Source organism: Tupaia chinensis, unplaced genomic scaffold (assembly GCF_000334495.1).
Source record: "Tupaia chinensis unplaced genomic scaffold, TupChi_1.0 Scaffold000216_1, whole genome shotgun sequence".
Taxonomy (NCBI): domain Eukaryota; kingdom Metazoa; phylum Chordata; class Mammalia; order Scandentia; family Tupaiidae; genus Tupaia; species Tupaia belangeri.
In genome coordinates, this window is record NW_006159691.1 from 2696264 (window position 1) to 2718612 (window position 22349).

Consider the following 22349-nt stretch of genomic DNA (forward strand, 5'->3'; position numbering starts at 1 on the left):
TAGTCTCTCTCTGGTGAGTACATGCACCCAACAGAAAAACCTAAAAATAAAAATAAAAGTAAATAAAATAAAGAAAAGAGAGAGAGAGAGATGGTTCCACAGGCATATGGGAGCCAATCTGTCCTCAGATCATCTTGTATCTTCTACAGCCAGAGGAACTTCAAATTCCCTCAGTTTTACCTTCATGTTTCAGTTAAGTTCTTCTTTTCTTTTATGGATCCTTGCAATAGTTTCACAACTGGACAATTAGATCTTCAGACAAAATGTGACTATGTCTTTCCTTGTTTAATACTTTTTATTAGCCTCATAGGGTTCTAAATTTGAGACTCCAAAATGGGATTTGGCTCACCTCTCTGACTTCATCTCTCTTAGGCTCTGTCTTTCATCTAGCAGTGCCAGAGAGCTGATGGAGTCTTACATGCTGTTGTGTAACATCATGCTGTTTCATAAGTGTGTGCTTGCCTCTTTGTATATATGTACAAAGCTTATGCATATATGTACATAGCTTTTAGTGGTTTTTTTAAATTTGTTTTGTTTTATGTTAGGAAAGATGGTGGATATTTTATTTACATAGCAATAAAAATACCTAACATGAGATCTACTCTTTTAACATATTTTTAAGCATACAATTCAGTACTGTTAACTGTAGGTGGGATGTTGTACAGCAGGACTCTAGGGCTTACTTATTTTGCATAACTGAAACTTTATGCTCATTGAACACTAACTCTCCATTTCCCCTTCCTCCCAGCCCCTAGGAACCACTATTTTATTCTGTGTCTATGACTTGACCATTTTAAATACCTGATATAAGTGGAATCATGCAGTATTTGTCCTTTTTGTGACCCACATACTTCTCTTAACATAATGTTTTTCAGGGTTATTCATGTTCTCATCTATGGCAGGATTTTTTAAAGGCCAAATAATATGAATTAAAGATTTAATTGCAACTGTATAGATTAAAGATTTTTAACACTCGAAGGTATAAATTTCTAGAAGAAAACATAGACGAAAAGCTTTACGACATTGGTCTAGGCAATGATTTCTTGGGTATGACACCAAAAGCACAAATGGCAAATCAAAATTAGACTACTGGGACTACATAAAATTGAAAAAGTTTTATACAGAAAAGGATACAATTGGCAGACTGAAGAGACAACTTACCGAATGAGAAAACAATATTTGCAAACCATGTATCTGATTAGAGGTTAATATTTAAAATATATAAAGAATTCATATAACTCAATAGCAAGAAAAAATATCCCAATTAAAAATGGGCATAAATATTGAATAGACATTTCTCCATGGAAGACATACAAATAGCCAACAACGTGTATAAAAAGATCCTTAACACCACTAATCATTAGGGAAAATATAGACCAAAACCACAATAAGATATCTCAAATTTGTTATGACCACAAAAGATAACAGGTGTTGGCAAGGACGTGGAGAAACTGGAACCCTCATACACTATTAGTGAAAGTGTAAAATGGTGCAGCAACTATGGAAAAGAATAATATTTTAATCCTCAAAGTATTAAAAATAGAACCACCATATGAGGAGAATTTAAAATGCTTATGGAAAATGTAGTTAAAGTATAAGTTCATTTTGTTGCAAAACTATTTTTTCTTTTCTTTTTAAAAAAAGAATTATTTAATTTTTAAAAGTTATTTTAATTTGACCAGAGAGGGAGAGAGAAAGAGAGAGGGAGAGAGAAAGAAAGACAGCAAGCCACCAGGTCTGGGACTTGAACCTAGTCTGCCATGTGAGAATCCAGCATCCTTAACCACCATGCTACCTGCTTGCCCCAGGTATAAAACTATTTTAATCTATGCACAGATTTTTTTTTCAGAATGCACATTTTCTATGAACTTTTTGAAGACCTCTTCATATGACCCAACAATCCCAGTTCTGAATATCTGTTCAAAAGAATTGAAATCAGGATCTCAAAGAGATATCCGCATTCCCATGTTTATTGCAGCATTATTTATCATAGCCAAGACATGGAAAAAGCCTAAATGTCCATGGATGAATAGATAAGGAAAATGAGGTATATTTTTCATGCCATTTTGGATGCTATTTCCTTAGATTAAAAAAAGAAGAAGAAAGAAAAAGAAATAAAGGAAAAACCCCTCCCATTCTCATCCACTTATCAGAACCTGACTAATTCATTCTTACGGGGCAGCCACCTGCCATATTTTGAACTCCCACTTGCCTCTTTCCCCTCTCCTTCACCTCTTTTCTTTGACACACCTTGTACATGTTTTTACTCCAGCCTTTATGACACACAATTGACATAAGTATTTGTTTATGAGCCTGTCTTCTCCACAGGAGAGTGAATTATTAGAAAGTGAGAGCCACATCTTATTAATCTTCATGTCCCCAGCTATAATCACTGACCCTGTACTGGTCTGTGTTCCATACACATTTGATGAATGAATCCACATTTAACTTGAAACTCCACAGTGATGGGAACTCATGACACTCCCGCGCAGCCACCTTATCCTGACTGTCTGCCTCATTCTAAATCTTTCATTATATTTTCATGTGTATCTCCTTACCCACTCTACCCACTGATACTACTTAGAGTTAATACATACAGTCTCATCGAATCAGTGGCCATTTGATTACTAAATAAAGCTAATATCATGTAGTAACAAAACATTCTTGGAAAATTATTCCATTGATTTCTTTGTGTGACATGATGTCCAGATATCTACCGCCATCTCTCCCTGATCAAAATGTATTTTGTGCCCGGTCTAGAACAAACCCCAAAATGCTCAGTACGTGCTGACAACATGGGGACCCTTTGTCCTAAACATGATATTGTGGTAAAAAGGGTCAAAATAAAATATGCTTGTATTTACTTCTATATTTTCTTTGTAAAAAGTTTATTTCTTCTATGAGAGAGAGGCATTCTCCAATAGTCTTCATGCCACAGTTCACCTCCAGCCTTAGCCAGCTTGAGTCACAGGCACATACATGTATGCAATGGACACAGGGAGACCTGCAGACACATACCCAAGACTCCCCCATCTGCCCCAGCTTCACAGCGTTGTGTTACTGGTGTGTCACTGCAGCTGGCTTTGACTGGATATTGTATTATAGAAGTAACAGTCACTAACAGCATTGAGTTTTCACTACCTACAAAACACTGTAGGATCAATATCTTACAACTGGTCCTTCTCTCTGTACTCTCTGGGATCAACTGTTTAATCATCTGCCTGTTTTTCCCAGATAAACCATAAGTTCTCCTAGTGAGGCACTGCTTCCGGGTTATCAGTTGTAGTGTTTCAAACAAAGTGTTGGTTTTTGTCTGCCTCTGCTTATCAGTGTTTTTCTGTCAACTTTGCAAGGAGAACACACATACATAAACACAAACACACACACACACATACACACTCATCCCCGTGTTGCTCACAGTCACATGAGCCATGAATTAAAGCACCTAGTTAAGACACCAAGAAAGCCAGACTGTCCAACCTCAAAATCTCTGTTGAATGTACAATTCGAGTGTCATTCAGATCTATTCCATAACTGTTGGTGCTCCATTGGTCTTAGGATGATTAGTTTCAGATGTTCTGTGTTCTGCCCAAATTCTTAGTATTTTAAACCACTGAAATTTATTTAATTATACATGCCCACATGTATTGAGCATATTTAGGTAGCAGGAAGTCCTTTCAGCAGCCCTATGAAATACAATTTTATTTTGAGAGGTTTTTGCTATAGGGCACATGCACTCGCCAGAAAGACAGAGAGAGATAGAGAGACAGAAAGCGAGAAATCACCCCTCCGTGGGGGAGGGGGGATGGCTACATCACAATCCCTTCTCTTCCATTCTCCTCTCGGGATCTTGGGTATGCACACACATGCACCCGGAATGAATTTAAGCCACTGGCTCTGGGCCTCGAACCATGGTCAACTACATGGGAGTCCAGCGACATACGCATTACACAAACTGCTAGTCCCGATACAATTGTTTTTAAGTTGAGGAAATAGATGTTTACAGAGATTAACTGACTTGGCCAAAAATATACACTATTTAGCAGGAGAACTAGCATTTGAACCCACACATAATTTCAGTTCTCAAAATCCTAAGTTCCACATTGAGCTGCCTTCTGAATCAGCTTGTCCTCATAAAGGGGTGGTTGAGGTTCCTGTCAATAATGTGCAGCTATAAGCCTGGACCAAGGACAAGGTTCATCACTTTAGGTAGGACCATTTATGCATGGTGTGAATGGGACAGAGACAACTGAAATAGAAATTCCTATCCATGAGATTTTATCTGGATGCTATTCAAGCTCTCTCTGGCTCCTCAAATACCTACTACCATACCTCAATTCTCCCTTCATCCCACCTTGCTCTTTTTCAGTGTCATTTATTGTCATTGAGTGTGGTCATTATTTTGTTCTACCTTTTCCTCCCTTTACAACATTTTCCTTAGCTCCAGAAACACTAGCTTAGCTTGTTCAATCATTAGTTCTCTCACCTTTGTCCCTCGACATCCTGCCTCTCCTCTTCTCTTAGATAGACCTGACACCCACCTCCATCCCTGGTCCAGGCAACTGGTCCTTATGAAATCCTACTCTACATCACAGTTCTAGGATTCCTCATCTTGACCACTAAGACCCATAAGAGATATTGTCAAGTGATATGCAGGAATTGGGAAGCAGTCTGCCAGTGGTGTCCCAGAACATGGCGAGCCTCTCCTGGGGTCAGAAACATGTGGATGCTTCAGAACAGCTCTGGTTCAAGGAAATAGAAGACTTATTTCCTTCAGTAGGGAAATCTTCCTGAAACCCCAGCCTCTCAGCAAAGGCCAGCTTAGCCCCAGAGTCCATCAAAGCTTCAATTTTATCAAAGTCTCCTCTATAGATGTCATTTTATGTGCTATTAAACAGAACAATGCAGCTCACCAGTAAAATCATCTGCAATAACAGCCTATTAAAAGCTTTCCTTAATATGGAACTTTCTAATTAATGTAAATGGGGTGCAAAGCTTGGAAAGCCAAGTTGATTCTAATGTTCAGAAGGTAGGTAAAATAGGGAAAGGTCTTATTTTTCATTAGCGATGTATTAGGGAGTCTAATGAAATCTTTATGGCTTTGGATATATTACAAAAAAGTCACAATTGCTTTGTTTCCTGCCTCATTTCTCTACTACCTTTCTCTATAAACATTGCTATGTTACATATTAAATTTGAGAAAATACAATTTTCTTCCATACAAAAGTGAGGCATAGATTTTGTGACTGAATATGCTCAGGTTCTGAACGTTAGAGATAGAAGGAAGTATGATAAAGATGAACCTTAATTCCCAGATATCTGCATTGGAAACTGAGTCCCAAAGAGCATCATTTACTTCTTTCTCCATCATCTCTCTCTCTTTTTCTTTATTTCTTCTTTTCTTACTTCCCTCCTTCCCCTGCCTCTTCTCTCCTTCCTTTCTCCATTTTCCCTCTCTCCCTTCTTCTCTTCCTCCACTCCTTTCTTAACTCACTTTCCCCTGAAACATTTATTGAGCACCGTATAAATCAGGTTAGGGTAGGTTATACCACAATAACAAACAAGCCCCCATCTCAAAAGTTAAAATATCGGAAGTGTATCCTCACCCATACCATAACTCAAAATATCAGAAGTTTGGGGACCAGCAGTTAGCGTAATGACTATGTCGCTGGACTCCCACGTAGTCGATTGTGGTTTGCATCCCGGACCTGGTGGCTTAAAATTCATACCGGGAGCGTGTGTGTGTGTGTGTGTGTGTGTGTGTGTGTGTGTGTGCGCGCCCAAGATCCCAAGAGGAGAATGGAGGAGAAGGGATTGCAGCATGACCAGCCCCCCTGGGGGGTGATTTCTCGCTTTCTGTCTCTCTGTCTCTCTCTCTCTGTCTGGCGAGCGCATGCACCCTGTAGCAAAAACCTTTAAAAAAAAAATCAGAAGTTTATCTCTTAACTATACTGCCTATCCATCCTAGGAAACAAGATGTAGAATCACTCAGGAAGGGGCCCAAGCTGGGGAGCTGCCACCATGTTGGACATTGTCATTGTCATGTCAGAGGAGAAAAGAAAATGGCAATCGGGCTTGGGCTCTTAAAGTTTCTACCGGGATATAAAAGATCACCTTTTATTTTTTCACATTTCATTGCTCAAAGCAGGTTATCTGGCCATCCCTAACTTCAAAAGGATCATAGACGTATCGTGCTAGAGTGAACCAAAAAGCTTCCCCTATGATCCAACCAATGTAATAATCTCTACTATTCAAAGAAACTAGAAGCACACCCCACAGTGAGGGTCCCATGGGAGAACCAGAACCAACTCCAGAGAGAGCATAACAAGTGCCATGAGAGACTCTACCAAGAGCCCTAGGACTAACTGGGTCATTTTCTTTCCCTTTTTCAAGTCGTCTTCTGGGAATTTTTTTGCAGTTCGCTGGGTGGCCACTTTTACCTTTCCTGCTGGGAGCTGATGTCCAGGAGGGACTCAATGCTAGGAATAGGTTTCATGACTCTTAGCACAGAGTCATATGAGAAGGGGAAGTATCTGAGACCACCCAACCCAGGTAAATCTAAGGTCCTGGTTTTTCAGTGTCCAAGGCAGCATAGTGGGCGTAGGTTAAACCTGATGTCTATGTAGCCTAAGGGCCCATGCCTGTTGCATCTCAGTGCCAAAGAGTCAGTCATTATATAGGACAATGCTTTATCACATGGAGGAGGTGAAAGACTGATTTAGAGCAGGGATCCAGACTCCACAGGGAGCTCAAGAGTAAGATAGGGAAATTGAGGCAGGATTCCAGTAAAAGGTAACACCAAATTCCACGGTTTTCTTAAAATCAGTCTACAGGTGCAGGCTGGCTCAAAGCCTGTTTGCTGAAGTCAGGCTGACACTTTACTGGACTGTGAACCTCACATTCACCCTGTAGCCCCCAGGTAGGATTGGTGCTATAACTCAGGGACTTAAAGGATTGGACCTTAGGCAGTGAATGGACTCCTTGGTTTTGGTAGGTTTTCTATGGCAGGTTAGACTCATACGCTGCGTGTCCCTCTGCAACAGGCCTTTTAAAGTCCAGACAGAATGTTCTGGCAGGCTTTGTAATCACGTTCCAATCAGCTTTACAGAATTGTGAAATTGATTATCCTCCTGGTCTCACATGGGCTTTGGAGCAAGGCACAGGGACACCTTAATTCTTTGTTGAGTTCCACACACTGATTCAAGGAGACTTTAGCTTTTCCATCCATCCCCAAGAGGAAGGGAGTTCAAATTACCTTGAAATTACAATTTAGGGCATCAAGCCTCCGCCAGTCTGTTTCATTTCCCAATCATCATTCAGCCAGGGCCAAAACCAAGAAAGGAGGTTCCCAGCATATTAACTCCTCTCTAGGAACCTGAAGAAGAGAGTGAGCTCTTGCTGCCTCACGCAGCTCAGAAGGATCTGGGAATGGTGAGTGTGGTAGGCTCTGGACAGCATGGATGTGGGAACCCCAAATTTAGGGCTGGTGGTTCTGGGTCTCCCTGCAAGATGACGATTAGAGTCTCATAGTCTACTGGATTATACCAAGGCATTCCCACAAGGGTATGTTTGTTTTCCTGTTTTGTCATGATTCAGTGTGGGATTTTTATATTGCTTCAGGGAACTGAGTAGAACTTGGTCATGTATTTCACGAGCCTAGGGGTTTAGAGAAATCTCCCTGCAATAAAGTACATGATATGGTATTTGAATTCAGGAAGTCTGGCCTCTGAGTCTGGATTCTTAGCCAGTGAGAGCCATTATACCTGTTACTCGTTCTGTGCTGCCCCCACCTCTGCTGCTAGGAAACCTAGTCCTGCTCTCAGTAGGACCTCTCGTACCACTTCTATACTATTAGTTATAAGAGTACTGGTTTTGGCTACTGACCAATTGTTGCTGCTGCAGAGTTTATAATACATCACTGCTGATTCTGGCTGTACTGTTATTGTGAGTAAAAACAGTATACATCACTGCTGATTCTGGCTGTACTGTTATTATTGTGAGTAACCACAGTACTGTACTTCTCCAGGCTGGCTTCCTCCTTCTCTTCCTCCATCCTTCCTCTTTCTCCACCCAAGCCACCTATATTTACTGCCTTAGTCCTAGCTGCCACCATGTTTCTTATGGGCATTATTTATAGATGTTGAACTGAGGCTTAGAGCTAGAAAGTTTCTCTTCTACAGTTAGGAGACTGACAAGTGACAACATAGGATTTTAGGTCTAAGTCATATACTTCAAGGTCAAGGGTACTTTGGAATTGATACAAAGAGCTAGCCACTGAGAGTCTATTGGTGTTCAGACTCTCAATATGCTAAGTGTGGGTGATTCATTGATTTGCAGCATAAGAAGCACCCGGGAATATGTTAGAAGCACAGAATCTCTGACTCCATCCCAGGTTTACTGAACTAGAGTTTGATTTGGCCTCACATTAAAGCTTACAAAGCACTTGTTTAGTAAACGCTTACAGAACCATTCTGACATTTTATCCTTAGGGACCCCATGTGAACTTGACAGAGCTGATGATTCTGTTCCCATTTGGGTCTCGTTTGAAAGTTGTTCAGAACCATGAGCAGGAACAACAAGCTGGCTTGGTAACTCCCTTTCCATGGGGATCAAGATAGAGATATTGTAAGAAGTGATGTGGACCCACACAGGCATATGTTGGAGGTGATATTTGTTGACTTGAATGTGGAGCATATGCTTCCATACATGTATTGTGTAGGGAAGTAAAATGAGGGACTAAGGACCAGTGTCTGTTCGGAGAAACTATTGCTTGGGCATTTCTTCCTCTCGGAAGGTTGAAAGAACATTAACCTTGAAGATTTCTGGAGTTAGCCCATACCCTGAGCCCTGGGGTCCATCTGGGCTGACAGAGAGATCTTAACACTTCTCTTTCTTCTTGCAACCCTCCACAGTGCCTGGCTTCCATCATCTGTGAACTTCCATTGTATTCTGTTGGAGCACAGGTGAAATGCACAACTTTGCTGAGAAGGAAACACAGTGGTAAAAATGGCATTCATCCAAGTTATCAAAGGAAGGAGGTAATTGCAACATGAGCTCAAAGACAAGCAGCTGACAGCCTTGCTCCCTCTCTTGCTGTGTATCTTCTCTCTACATGGATCCAAATTATCAACAGTGTGTTCTTTCTTTTAAAAGGGAGATACGATAAGCCAGTTTCTGTTTCAATTCCAGAGGTGGCTTTCCGTAGCTTCTGTCTGAAGCCTGAATGCCTTATCGTGCTGTTCAAGACCCTTTACTGTCTGACCCTGCTCTTGCTCATCCTCCCAACCACACACTCCATTGCACAGGGCTTCTCATAATTTTCATACTCTCCGAGCTTCATGACTGAGGATCTTTCCTCAGGCTGTGCCTTCATCTGGAATTCTTTACTCCAGTCTGCTCAGGGTCTTCTTAATCTCGTGTCGTGACAGCATTAATGTCTGCTCAACACCAAAGTCTGGGCTTCTAATCATTGTACTCTCCTAATTCTTCTCCTTTGGAAGGGTTTATTAAGGGTGAAGGCTCTCAGGGGTGAAGGTTAGAGTGGGTGTGAATTTCTCCCCCAGAGAGGGCACCCATATTTGAGGTCAGGCACCTTGGTGTGTCTGTCTCACTTGGGCACCTGGGCTCTCTGGTGAACAGGAATGGAGCAGAGGACAAATGTATGTGATGGAGCTATCGATCACTGTCACACTGTGCAACCAGCTGTGGCCAGGAGAGGATACATTTTTCAGAGCCATTCTCTTGGGGGGAGTATTCCTTAATACCAGGCTCTTAAGTGTGGGGCGAGGATCAGTTGGTGTGAGATTTCTTTCTTGATGACATTTCTGAGACAGTTTTGCACTGAATCAACTTTAAATGCCTCTCCGCCCGCTCTTGGAACTTGGAATTGCTATTTCTCCCCTGCAGGGTGGGAGCATTTCTGTCTTTCATCCAGCAATCTCGAATCTTTTCAGCCCTGCTCATCATAGTTTTCTAGTGTCGTTGGGATGCAATTTTCCCCATCCATGGAGCTCTTTTGCCATGGGCAAAATTCAGCCTTAGGATTCTGGAACTTTTAATTTGTATAGTTTTCACACTTTTGTCCAAAGAATTTTGTTATCTGTATACCCTTATATGTTGGATTATGTGTTGCTATTTGTCTAATTCTGACTTCTTATATTGTTTTCAAAAGTTTATTTGTTTGGGACTGGCAAGTGGAGTGGTTTTTAAGGGTGTTGGACTCTCACATGGCCGACTGTGGTTTGAGTCCTGGACCTGGCAACTTACTTTCTCACTTTCCCTTTCTCTCTCTCTCTCTCTCTCTCTCTCTCTCTCTCTCTCTCTCTCTCTCTCTCTCTCTCTCTCTCTCTCTCTCTCTCTCTCTCACTCCATCCCTCTCTGGTCAAATTAAAATAAATAAGTAAATAAATAAATAAAGTTAAATAAAATAATTCATTAAAGTTTATTTGTTTGGGTCTAGCAGGTGATGTAGTGGTCAAGGTGCTGGACTCCCACATGGCCAACTGCAATTCGAGCCCAGGACCCGGCAGCTTGAAACTTATGCCAGGCACATATGTGTGCACGTGCATGTGTCCCCAAAATCCAGAGAGAAGAATGGAGGAGAAAGGATTAGGACATGGCTATTGTCCCCTGGGGGGGAGGGGTGATTTCTCATTTTCTCTCTCTCTAACTCTCCAGCGGGCACAACTATAATAAAAATCACTCCACCCTCCAAAAGAAAAAGTTTATTTATTTATTTCTTCTTCTGAAAGAGAGAGAGATACCCTGAACAGAGTCCTTTATACTGCGTACCCTCCCAGCCTCAACCAGCCAGGATCACAGATGTGTATCTGTACGCATCATTCATGAGAGGACTTCAGGACTCGAACCCTAGACCTTCCCATATGGCTCCAGCATCACAGGGCATTGTTACTGCTGCACCACTGTGGCTGGCCTGACTTCTTTATCTTTTTTCCTTTTTATTCATGATAGGCTTGTGCATGGGCATAAGAGAGTAAGAGAGAGAGCACCTTCCACAGGATTTGGTCATGCCGTGATCCTCTTCCGCCAGTCTTCCAGCCCATCAGGTGTGGGACACTAGTTCTTAACCTGATGTGCTTCAGGCTGATTAGGCCAATAATTTGACCCACAGTTGTTATGTGGGATCTGGCTTCTCTTGAGCTAGTACATTAGCTCTAGTCAGTACCATGGAGCCAATCCCTACCTGGTGTATTTTGGTAGTAGTGTTGGACAATAATGGTCTGAGCAGTTAGCTCTTTCTTTGTTTATGGCTTTCATGGGACTGTCTTGACACTTTTGCCACTAAAAAATGAAATTGGCTGTTAATCACTAAGTCTTCAAACTGATTTTCTTCACGTCACTTATCACACACTTCCTTTTTTTGTTTAAATAAATAAAATTTTATGTAAGCAAACAAAAATTATCTATTTATTGGAGCCAGCAGGTGGCATGGTGGTTAAGGCACTGAATGCTACATGGTCAAAAATGGTTTGAGTCCCAGACCTAGCAGCTTGGGACATGTGGCAGGTGTGAGTTCATCTGTACTCAAAATCCAGAGAGAATGGAGAAGGGATTGTGACATGGGCATCATGCCTGGGGGGTTATTTCTCACTTTCCCTTCTCTATCTCTCTCTCTCTGGTGAGCACATGCACCCTATGGCACAAACCTTAAAAAAAAAAAAAAAGGCTTTTTTCTCTTTTCCTGGTATACAAATCAAGAATACCTCAGAAATGTCAAAGGTTTGGTTTCAAACCACTGAAGTAAAGCAAATATTGCAATAAGGCGAGTCACATAAATTGTTTGCTTTCCCGGCTCATATAAAAGTTTACACTAACCCATAATCTATTAAGTGTGCAGTAGCATTATGTATACAAACATAAGGTATATATCTTAATCAAAAAAAGAAAGAAACTTATTTGCTAAAGACATTAACGATCATCTGAGCCTTCAGTGAGCTGTAATGTTTTTGCTGGTGACAGTCTTGCCTTAATGTTGATGGCTGCTGACTGACCAGGCAGGCCATTGCTCGAGGTTGGGGTGACTGTAGCAATTTCTTAAAATAGAGCAACCACGGACTTTGCCGTATCCATTGACTTTCTTTCAGGAAAAATTTCTCTGTAATATGCAATACCGTTTGGTAGCATTTAGCCCACAGTAGATCTTGTTTCTAAACTGGTGTCAATCCTCGCAAACTCTGCTGCGGCTTTATCAGCTAAGTCCATGTAATATTCCAAATTCTTTGTTCTCGGTTTACCAATGTCCACAGCATCTTCACCAGGAGCAGATTTCATCTTGAGAGACCACTTTCTTTGTTCATCCATCTGAAGCAACTCTGTCTCCTGAAATTTTATCAACAGAAGGGAATAATTCAGCTCCATTTCTAAATCAAGTTTTCTTGCGTGTATACCACATCTGTAGTTACTTCCACTGACGTCTCCAACCCCTAAGTCATCCTTGAAAATTAGAATCAACTTTTTCCAAACGTCTGTTAATGTTGCTATTTTTCCCTCTTCCTGTGAATCACAAATGTTCTAATGGTACCTAGAATGGTGAATCTTTTCCAGAATGTTTTCCATTTAATTGTTCAGATTCACCAAAGTAATCACTAGCTATGGCAGCTAAAGCCTCACAAAACATATTTCTTAAATAATAGAATGCATGTTGTGTTAGCAGGCATGGAAACAACATTAATCTTCTTGTACATTGCTCTTGGGTGACCAGGTGTGTTGTCAGTAAACGGTAATATTTTGAAAGGAATCTCTTTTTTTTACCCCCTGAGCTGTAGGTTTCAGCAGTGGGTTTAAAATATTCAGTAAACCCATGCTGTAAACAGATGTGTTGTCATCCAGGCTTTGTTCTTCCATTTAAAGAGAACAAAAAGAGTAGATTTAGTGTAATTCTTAAGGGCCCAAGGATTTTCAGAATGATAAACGAGCATTGGCTTCAACTTAAAGTTACCAGCTGCATTAACTTTCGACAAGAGAGTCATCCTGCCTGTTCAGGTTTTGAGGCCAGGCATTGACTTCTCTTCCCTAGCTGTGAAAGTCCTAGAGGCCACCTTCTTCCAATTGAAAGCTATTGTGTCTACTTAAGAATCTGCTGTTTATTGTAGCCGCTTTCATAAATCATCTTAGGTCTTCCTCTCTCCCTCCCTTTCTTCCTTTCTTCCCTTGATCTTGCTACATCCACCATTGATGCTTTACCTTTACTCTAATGTTATGGGGAGAGCATATTCCCTTAAACCCCGTGAACCAATTTCTGCTGGATTCATACTTTCCTTCTGCAGCTTCATCACTTCTCTCAGCTTTCGTAGAATTAAAGAGAGTTAGACCCTTGTTCCAGGTTAGGCTTTTTCATAAGGGTCTATCGTGGCTGGTTTGATCTATCCAGACCACTAAAACTTTCTCCATGCCAGAAAAAAGCTGTTTTTTGTTTTCTTTTTGTATGTGTGTTCACTGGAGTAGTGCTTTTAAGTTTCAAGAACTTTTCCTTTGCATTCACAACTTGGCTGAAGGTTTGGCTTAAAAAGCCTAACTTTCCACCTAGTGTGGCTTTTAATATGCCTTCCTCACCAAGCTTCATTTAATTCTAGCTTTTGATTTTAAAGTAAGAGACATATGACTCTTTTTTTTTTAACATGTAGAGCCCATTATAGGATTATTAATTGGCCTAATTTTAATATTGTTGTGTCTTAGGAAATAGGGAGGACTCAGGAGAAAGCAAGCAATGGGGGGAATGACCCAGTCAGTGAGGCAGTTGGAACACACAGCATTTATCTGTGAAGTTCACTGTCTTACATGTGTGTAGTTCAGGGCATGCAAAAAACATGACAATATTGACATCAATGATATCTGATCACAGACGACCATATAATACTCATAAAAATGTTTGTCCTTGCCACAATGACACATGCTCCCCAAAATGCAGTGCTCTGCAATACAGAACCATATGCAAGGTGTGGGTTCAATTTCCAATCTAACCTAAAGGCCAGGTGTGGTGGTGTGCTTCTGTAGTTCCAGGTGGAAGGCTGAAGCAGTAGTCTGAAGCAAGTCTCACAACAGTGACTCCCTGTCTTTAAGAACAAAAACAAAAACAAACCAAGTTTGAAACACTGCAATAATTACCAAAATGTGACACACAGAAACAAAATGAGCACACACTGTTGGAAAAATGGCACCAATAAACTTGCTTTACTCAGTTATCACAAACCTTCAATTTGTAAAAACCACAGTATCCATAAAAGTGCAATAAAGCAAAGTACAATAAAACAAAATATGCTTTTCTTTGGATTAAGAAAGAAAAATTTGATATTGAATCGTTACATATATTTTTGCAGTCTCCTGGGATGAACTTTGAACTATGGATGAGGTTAATTACATTAGTAGAATGTTAATTGTAATAAAACTTTACTTTCTAGACTAGATTCTTTTTTGTAGAAGTCTATTATTTTTAAATGGGTATGTTGGTCTCTAGTTTTGTCTTGTTTTGTTAGGATTCTGTTCTCTGTTACTTTCGGGGGTTACTAACTTCTCATAGGAAACTTTTGGCTGTGGGATCGACCTCCAAAAGAGATTTACAACCTCATTGGTGATGTACAAAACTGCCTATTACTCTTACTGTAGAAAAATCTGTATTATCACTTAAAATTTTCTTGCTACTTAGAAAAAGCAAATCTGGTTATCTAATTTAAACGTGCATATCTTTGCTTTCTAGTCAAATATATAGTTGACTGAATGGAGTCTCCTTGGCCACAGACTACCCTAACCTTTTAAAACCTTAAAACACAGCAGATCCTGCCACTGTAAGGTGTCTGGTAGAAAACAAACTAGTTCTGAAAGTGAGATGGTGGCAGGGCTATTACATAGCTCTCTACTTAGGGAAGCTGTAGGATTTATTTGCCTGGGGCTGGACAGAAGTGAATCTCCCCTGAGGTCACTGCATTCTTATTTATATATGGAGGGACTAAGGTGAGACAAATGTACAGGATTTAAGGAGGTGCTTGCTCCCTCTCTCCCTTTCCCTAGCCTTGCATTAGCTGTTCCCAAAGGGCCAGTGGAGTTTCCCTGAGCATCAGCCCAGAACTCTACCAGGTCCTGCATGACTCATGCTGTGAGGTAACCTCACTAGCATCTTTGACCTGCAGTGCCTGGTGCACATCTTACTGTGACCAGCCTGTCACTGGGCTTCAGAAATGGCAGGGTACTGCAGTGCAATAGGTTCTGGACTTGCACTTGGTCTCAAATGGTGTGCACATGGAATCTGAGCTCTCACAACCTGGTTTTGGCCTATCCGCAGCTTTTGTCTTCTGTCTGCTCAGAGGGTACCATCATTCTGCCTGCCACACAGAACTGTGGCTGGAGTCATCTCAAGTCTATGCTTTGCAAATGCAAAGCTCTGTGCATATGTCCATAATTTCTATTATTACTGCTACAAATGAATATTGATATCAGAGTTCGCTTAAAGTCTAAGGTCGCCGCCACTGGCCACTGTTAGCATCAGGCTGTGAAAAGCATCGACACAGCAGACCGGTCATTTGGGGACATGACAATCAAAAAGGATTGAAGTCTGTTCCCTCTGAGGGTTCTCATCAATGGCAGGATTCTGTCAGTTTACAAATAAAAATCTAAATGTTTAGAAACCCTAAGCTCCTGCATGAGAATAAGGATTAAAAATGAATATTTATGAACGGATGATTCTGTAACCCTGTCTTCAAAATGCTTCCTCAGGAAAACCGGCAAGCCTGTTACTCTTTGGGCAGAAGCCAGAGCCCAGAAAGGGCAATGTACCTACCAATAGCTCTGTGACCTTGATTAAGCCACTCTCCCTCTCTGAGCTTGTTTCTTCAGCTGTAAAATTCGAATGCTAACACTTATCTCGTGGTATTTCTCTGCGAGTTAAATAATACAATGTATACTAGAAGCCTAGCAAAGTGCCAGGAGCATAGTAGGTACTCAGTAAAATGTGACTATCATCCATGTGCTCTGACTTGGCTGAGTTCTGTCATATTTTTCTGCCCAGAATGTGACAGACATCTCATTGTTTTGCTATATTCCATTTAGACATTGTCTTAGCCCATTCAGGCTGCTACAACAAAGTACTACAGGCAGGGTCATCTATGAAGGACAGAAATATATTTCTTTTTTTTTTTTTTGGTTTAAAGTATTTACATTTATTAAATTTACAAACAGGATGGAATGTCTCTTACGTCATCAGTATCCTGAGGAGGAAAAATAAAACACTAAGCAAATAACTTTCCTGTCCCCTCTCCTCCACAGCACCGCTGAGGAAGTACCCACTTCACAGAGCTGCTGAAGTCCTTTCTAGTTCAGAAGGGTGGATATTTGGTAGTAGGAACAACATTTTCATCTTAATAATGAAATGAATGGTCCTTTTTTAAAGTCTTCTCCATTTTCCAAGTCTCTGTACAACCTGGGGGGGCAGCAGGCACTGTCAGGGGTCCAAGGGTACCATCTGCATCCCACCAGTCTGCATGGCCTCTGAGCAGAAAGAAGCTTGGCCAGTGTGGAGGACCAGAGTTCAACTGTCTGGGTCACTATGGAGTTGACCATTCCACTTTTGTAACATGAATTACAACCACAAATGTGCCCTTTTCTTGCTATTCTAATCCCACTGGAGACTGACTTTTCATTAAGACCTTGTTCCTTTACACACATTTCAGGCACAACATATTGTCCTCCAGGTGCGGGGGTGGGAAACTGCAGGCTGGAAGGAGGAAGAGGGCATACACTCTCCCTTTTTGCTTCTCAGGAACCCAGGCTTGTCCAGCATGAAACTGCAGGTAAATCACCCAACCACTTGTGTTTGCAGGGAGACTTCTCCCACGGACCACACACCACCTGACACCATAGGCCTCTTGTGGGGATTCCACGGCCTCTGCTTCTGCTGACTCTGTCTTCCCAGCTGCAGATGTAATTCTGGCCCAGGAGGCCAGCATAGCCTCTGGGGCAGAGATTGTCACCTCAATTGTATTAACTCCCTTAAGGAGAGCTGTAGACTCTTCAGGGTTAGACAAAGCCTCTGCAGGTGGAGGAGCCACTTCCGGAGGATTAGTCCTTTCAGAACACATCCCTTCCTGAGAACTTTCTTTCTGCTGATTCTTTTTCTCTGCCCATCTTTAATTTTCTTGGTAATGATGACTCAGTCCTAGCCTCTTTTGCTGTGGTAGGAATATCCTTTTGATTTGGGTAAGCACTGGCACACAGTCTCCTATATGCATCTAATTTCTGGCCTTTGGAGCTGATCTTTAATTGTTGGCACCAAGTCCACAGGATGTCTTGGTGAAGTCAGTTGAATGGTGGCCATTTGGAGGGCAATGGGGGAATTGCTATCTTTTTCTGAGGCTGTAGGCTGTCATTACTTTGTGCCTTCTCCTTTGGACAGGAAGATTTGTCATCCTTCGCTGATCTTTTTCGTTTTTTTTCCCCTTTGCTGAGGTTGCCAATAAGCCTGTAGATGTGCTTGGTTGACTGGAAGCCCACTGTTGCTCTTCAGTTTCAGACACTTGTTCACACTTAGAATTCCCATACTCTTCCTTTGACTTCTCTGTGGATTTCCACTCCTTGCCTCTTGCATGCTCCATACTCCGAAAGTAGATTGGGCTGATAAAGGAAAAATTCTTCTCACTTCCCAACCGACCTATAGCCCTTGATTACTTTTTTCTAGAAATGTATTTCTTGCAATTCTGGGGTCCGGAAAGTCCGAACTAAGATGCTGGTAGGTTCAGTGGTAAGGTGGATGGTGCTTTTGTCTGTCTGTCTGTCTTTCTTTCCTTTTCTTTCTTTCTTTCTTTCCTTCTACCTTTTTTTTCCCTTCTTTCTTTCTTTCTTTTTTATTTTGCTAGAAGGTGCATGAACTTACCAGAGAGGGATAAAGAGAGAGAGAGAGAGAAGAGAGAGAGAGAGAGAAAGAGAGAGAGAGAGAGAAAGAAAGTGATAAAGCACCCTCATGGAGCACAGTAATATTTCAGTCCCTTCTCCATTTCTCCTTTCTTCTTTTGGGCATGGATGCATATGTGCCTGGTTTGTCTTTCAAGCCACCAGGTCCTAGACTCAAACAGTACAGTCGGCCATGATGGATCTAGCCTTCCTAACCACTGTACCATCCACTGGACTAGGTGGTGCCTTTTTGTTGTGTCTTCACATGGTAGGTAGGACAGCTCTCTGAGGTTCCTCCACCTATCATGAGAGCTTTGCCCTCAAGACCTTTCAAAGGTCTCACCTCCCAACTCAGGTTTAGACACAGGAATTTGGGGAGGATAATAAACTTTCAGATCATATACACATCCTTGAGACTGAATGAAAGACTCTATAAGAATTGAGCAAATCTTGTCTCTTTTTTAACTTAGTTATACCCCAATCACACACTCCTGTTTCCTGACCAACTCTCTGGCTGATCTGTCTTTTTAATTTTTTTAAACTTTTAGGTTTTTGTCATAGGGCCTGTGTAATCACTAGAAAAAGACAGAGAGAGGGAAAGTGAGAAATCACCACTCCCTGTCCCCCCACACTCCCAGGGAGAATGGCCATGCTGCAATTCTTTCTCCTCCATTCTCTCAGGATCTTGGACATGCATACACATGTGCTTAGTGAGATTTTTTTTCAAGCCTCGTGGTCTAGGACTCAAACTGGGGTTGGCCATGTGGGAATCCAGCACCTTAACCACTATGTCACCTGCTGTCCCTGCTGATCTGTTTTTATTTGCCCCTCTTGGACTAGAAACATAGCCAAGAGAAATGCAGATGTGTAGGCCATATTCTAGGCCAGCTTATATGGAGACTCAGTGACCAGTGTAGTTGAGGCTTCAATACTCTGTCCTTTGAACCTGGGACTGGGCTAGAATATAGGATACACTGGTGGGATGTTAGTCACTAGGCCTGGCAGTTTGGCCATTTGGGGATGAAGGAGAGTCCTGGGAACTGAAACTGAGACTTATTCACTCATTAAACAAATACTGCCAACTTGGTCTCTGTGTGTATGTTGCTTAGAGTCTGGTTGGAAGGGCAGGTATTTGGGAAGCGAATAAATAAATGGAAAATTGCACATATAATATAGACTATGAAAATTTTCTTTAAAAGGAAGCACTTAAAGTAGAGTATCACTTGTTTTTACTCAATGTAGTAGCTGTAAGTGATGCCTTGGCTGCAGATAGGACCCATAGTACAAAGATGGTGGAGAAGCAGCATGAGACACAAAACTGAGTCATCAATGCTCAGAATCTGAGTCACATGGAACATCATGATGTCTCTTTGATAACTTTATTGCCTTACCAATCAAGAGTATAGATCCTGGACTCCTGGTCAGCCCATCTTCACCTCTGGCTAAACCCCTTATCCTGCAGGCTACTCTCTGCCACACTAGAGAGTGTCATCCCCATGGACACAATGAGAATAATGCCCCCAGGAGTTATGCACAATGGTGGTCCTGGCCCTTTAAGAGTCAGTCAAGGCATATTATACTTGGGCAGGGAAGGCTTGCTAAAGAATATAAAAATAGAGCACAGAACTGAAGGAAGAGAAGGTGTTCACCAAACTAAAGAGGGTGGGAGACCATGCTGTGTGGCCACAGCCCAATTGTGAAAGATACAGAACAAATACCAGCTGTAGGGAGAAGGCCAGTGTGACCCTAGTGCAAGATCAAGAGAACGTGCAGTCAGTGAGATGGCGTGAGTGTGATGGCAGCCAGGACAAGACCATGCCAAAACTGTGGGTCATAGCATAGTATATCCTAAGAGCATTGGAAAACCATTGAAAGACTTGAATGTTTCAGTAGTAATAAGGGTAGATTGCATTTATTGTGTGGGTTCTATGTTCGGGCACTATTCCAAGGGCATTGCAAATATTATCTCAGTTATTCCTCATAGAGACCTATGAGATAGGAACATTGTTTATCTCCATTTAACAGAGGAGGAAATCAAGGTATTAAAAATCTAAGACCCTACCCAAAGGCTCATAGCTATGAAATGTAGAACTCACATTCTTAATCACGGCAAGAAGCCACCTCCTGCTTTTGAGGAATGGGTGAGTAGGGGCTAATATTATTCTTGGTTAGAGTAGGGAGAAACTCTCCGTATCCTGATAGGAATGCCCACTCTTCTGCCAAGGACATGTTCAGGCAGGACAGCGCAGTTTGCCTGAGCGTATGTGCAATTCAAGGCGAAGACTTGACACATTGCGCAGGTACTGGTCCCTGTCACTGGCCCTTATCTGGAGCTGGTGCCTGAGGATTCTGACAAGGCAGAGAAGCCCTTATCAGCCCATGCAGCTGCTTCCTGGACTGTTTCCCCTGGGGAGTTACACGGCAGTAAAATGAAGGCATCGACATTCAGTTCCACTCCCTGGACAAGCTGTGCTGCCTTGGGCAGTACCACATACCCACATGAATTAATGTGGTTTGGAGTTTGCACTTTGGGTAAATCCACGGTGGGCAGGTAATGGAACTTACGTTGGGAAGAAGGGACTATGAATACAGAGAAGGAAACAGAGGCAGCCACAGAACTTAGGAGCTAGTATCATTTGGCTGTTTGCTGAGGACAGAGGAAGGGAAATATTGAAGATTCAAATGAGGTGATTATTTAGGTGAGATGTTCACATCAGGGAAATACACTTTGAAAACACAAAAGTCTGTCAAAATAGCTCAGTTTGACTTTACAGAAAGTCCTAGGCAGCAAATGGAAAAGGACTTGGTATCGTGGACCTGTCATTGGAAAGTCCAGTTTCCAGGTTTCTCTCTTTCTTTCTCTTCATTATCTTGACTTCTTGCTTGTGTCGGTCCTCTGCAAAGGCCATCCTTTCTGCATATGGCCTTTTGTCTTTGCTTGGATTCTCCTTCCCTCACACCTGCTTCAAAGGGTGTGTTTTCAGCCCTGCTTCCCCACCTCTGGGCCTTTGGGTACCAGATCCCTCTTTTTCCTTTAGTACATTTTAGCAATTAGTTGCAATTTGTAGCTGTGTCCATGTCATCATTGCCCCCATGGATTTATTAATGGCAACTGTGGTTCAGCAAATGCGGAAGGTAACTTTCAACGCATTGGTTCAGAGTGGAAAAAGAGGCACCCATATTGGAGACAGGAGCACATCCCTGTTCTTAGGGTCTCATTTGTTGTTGGAGTGCTCTCATGGTTCCTTAATTTTTTGTTCTTTGGAGGAAAAATCTAGGCCTCCTGGAGTTTTATCATTGGATGAAAGAGTTAGACTCAGAGAGGCAGTAATTGATGGAGGACCACACATATACACTAGTGTGCACACACAGGTTAGAATGCCTGAGAAGGTGTAGTTGAGCCACTACATCACCCCATCTGGGGCTAGCAATGGCCTTAGTAATACAGCAATAAGGCAAAAAAGCAGTGTGAGCAGGTCTCCATGGGAATGTTACTATATTTATATTCAGAGCAGTTCAAAGAATATTTCAATTGCTATTACTTTAGCAAACATCTTTCATGCAAATTTTGATATTTTTCAATGAAAGTACCTTCATCCAAATCAATGGAATGATTCTTTCTACCGCCCACGAAACACCCAGTGCCTTTTAGTTACACACCTTCGGCACACTAAGAAGAGATTTCTTCGTTGCTTTCTTTATATCTGGGGTTTGTGAGCTTTGAATCTTGATGGAAGGTTGGAGTTCCAAATGTGGACCTTGTAAAGCACCTGTATCACTTTTAATTTTGCTCTGCCAATATACCTTGCCACTGAAACTTCCTTGGCCCCAGCCCTAATCTCTCTACTTGAAGAATAGTGGGATTCAAGATCGCAGAGTCCCTGGGAGGCCACACCTGTCAAAGCTCTGAAAACTTCCCTCTTCAGAGAGCACTGTTTATGATAAGCTTTGATTCCTGTGCTCCTTTGCCTCTTCTGCTGTTTGTTTTCTTTTATTTTCTATAGAGCTTATTGTATTAGTCAGGATTCTCCAAAAAGAACCAATAGAAGACAAATAGAGAGAAGAAATGATTTATAGGTTTACCTGATTGTGCAGGCTAAGAAGTCCTCTGGTAGTCATGTGCAAGCTGTTGAATCAGGGAAACCAGTAGCACATCTCAAGTAAAGTTGGAAGGCTTGAGAACCAAGGAAGCCAATAGTGTAATTCTCAGTTGGAGGCCAAAAGACCAGGAGCCCAAGGAGGCCACTGGTACCAGTCGAGCCCAAAGTTCAAAGAATCTGGAGTTCTGATACTCGAGGTCAGAAGAGAAGGACATCCTGCTCCCAAAGGGAGAGAAAGAGAGAGAATTCCCCTGCTCCAGCTTATTCCATCCAGAATAAGGGGTGCCAATTAGGGTTGCCCACCCACATTGACGGCAAATATTTCCCATTCAGTTTACCAACTGGAATACCAAT

General features: G+C 41.8%; 1 protein-coding gene and 1 pseudogene across 1 annotated transcript in view; one reads left to right on the top strand and one right to left on the bottom strand.

Moving 5' to 3' along the window:
* PTPRT (protein tyrosine phosphatase receptor type T) overlaps nucleotides 1–22349 on the top strand; it is a 1472724-nt gene that overhangs the window by 1119301 nt on the left and 331074 nt on the right. The gene's annotated exons all lie outside the window — the stretch shown is intronic.
* LOC106734773 (developmental pluripotency-associated protein 4 pseudogene) lies at nucleotides 16617–19256 on the bottom strand (annotated as a pseudogene).